Source organism: Psammomys obesus, unplaced genomic scaffold (genome assembly GCF_907164565.1).
Source record: "Psammomys obesus unplaced genomic scaffold, mPsaObe1.curated_primary_1811, whole genome shotgun sequence".
Taxonomy (NCBI): Eukaryota; Metazoa; Chordata; class Mammalia; order Rodentia; family Muridae; genus Psammomys; species Psammomys obesus.
In genome coordinates, this window is record NW_026594143.1 from 1252596 (window position 1) to 1254475 (window position 1880).

The window sequence follows — 1880 nt, forward strand, 5'->3', positions numbered from 1 at the left end:
CTTCCTTCCTTCCTTCCTTCCTTCCTTCCTTCCTTCCTTCCTTCCTTTCTTTCAAAATATATTGCCTTTGTTTGTTTGTTTATTATGTATACAGCTGCTTTTATATATACAGGCATACACATATGCCTACAGACCAGAAGAGGGCATCAGATTGTGAGCTGCCATGTGGGTACTGGAAATTGAACTCGGGACCTCTAAGGAAGAGCAGCCAGTGCTCTTAACCACTGAGCCATCTCTCTAGTCCCCTAGCTCTGAGATTTCTTATAAAAAAAGTTTTAGCAAAGCAAATTTAAAGAACCATCATGGTTCTTGCTGGATTTATATAAATAAATAATCAGACCAAGGTTAATGAGATCAAACTTATTTTGAGAACACATCATGCTTTTCCTATCTTTGATATAAATGGGTGCAACCATGTAAACAGAAAACTTGTTTCAGAAATTACAGTACAGAGCACCAAAACCTCATTTCTCTCTCTCTTTCTTTCTTTCTTTCTTTCTTTCTTTCTTTCTTTCTTTCTTTCTTTCTTTCCTTCCTTCCTTTCTTTATTTTTTTTATATTAGTTACAGTTTGTTAACTCTGTATCCAAGCTGTATCCCACTCCCTCTTTCCCTCCCAATCTCCTTCCTGCCCCTTTCCAAGTCCACTGATAGGGAAGAACCTCCTCCCCTTTCATCTGATCCTGGTTTATCAGGTATCTTCAGGACTGGCTGCAAGGTCCTCCTCTGTGGCCTAGCAGGGCTGCTCCTCCCTCGGGGGAGAGGGGGGAGGTCAAAGAGCCTGCCATTGAGTTCATGTCAGAAACAGTCCCTGTTCCCCTTATTAGGGTTCCCACTTGGATACTGAGCTACCATGGGCTACATCTGAGCAGAGGTTCTAGGTTGCATTCATACATGGTCCTTGGTTGGAGAAACAGTCTCATAAAAGACCCCTGTGCCCAGATATATTTGGTCTTTGTGGTACTCCTGTCCTCTCCAGGTCATATTAACTCCCACTTCTTTCTTATGATTCCCTGCACTCTGCCAAAGGTTTGGTTATGAGTCTTAATATCTGCCTAGTTAGAGTCTTTCAGAGGCCCTCTGTGGTAGGCTCCTGTCCTGTTGCTTGCTTTCTCCTACATCCGATTTGTCTTTCTGAGGGTTTATCATCTTACCCTGGGTCCTCTTTCTTCTTTATCTCTTTAGAAAACCTCATTTCTTTACATGGTTTGAAATAGTTCCCTCCCCTTTCCCTCCCTCTTTTTTTTGAGATAGGGTTTCTCTGGGTAACAGCCCTGGCTGTCCTGGAACTTGTTCTGTAGTTAGGTTGGCCTTGAACTCAGAGATTCACCTGCTTCTACCTCCAGAGCACTGGGATTAAAGGTGTGCACACACCCCCTTGGTTTTTCAAGATAGGCATTCTCTGTGTGTAACCTTGGCTCTCTTGGAACTCGCTATGTAGACCAGGACTTGAACTCATAGAGATCTGCCTGCCTCTGCCTCTGCCTCCCAAATGCTGGAAGATAAAAGGCGTGCACCACCACCAACTGGTTCATTATATTTCTTTTTAAAAAAATAGTACTTATTCTTTGAGAACTTCATACATGTTTTTGTTTTGTTTTGTTTTGTTTTGTTTTAGTTTGTTTGTTTCTCAAAACAGGATTTTTCTGTATAGCCTTCGCTGTCCTGAAGACCAGGATAGCCTCGAACTCACAGAGATCTGCCTTCCTCTGCCTCCCTGAGTACTGGGATCACAGGTGTGCGCCAGCGTGCCCAGTTGAGAACTTCATACATGTATGCAATGTATTTTGAGCATATGCACTCCCACTCTTTCTGTCCAATTCCTCTAAGACACCCCCACCACATTACCTTCCCAACTTCACACTCTTTTTTTTATACCTC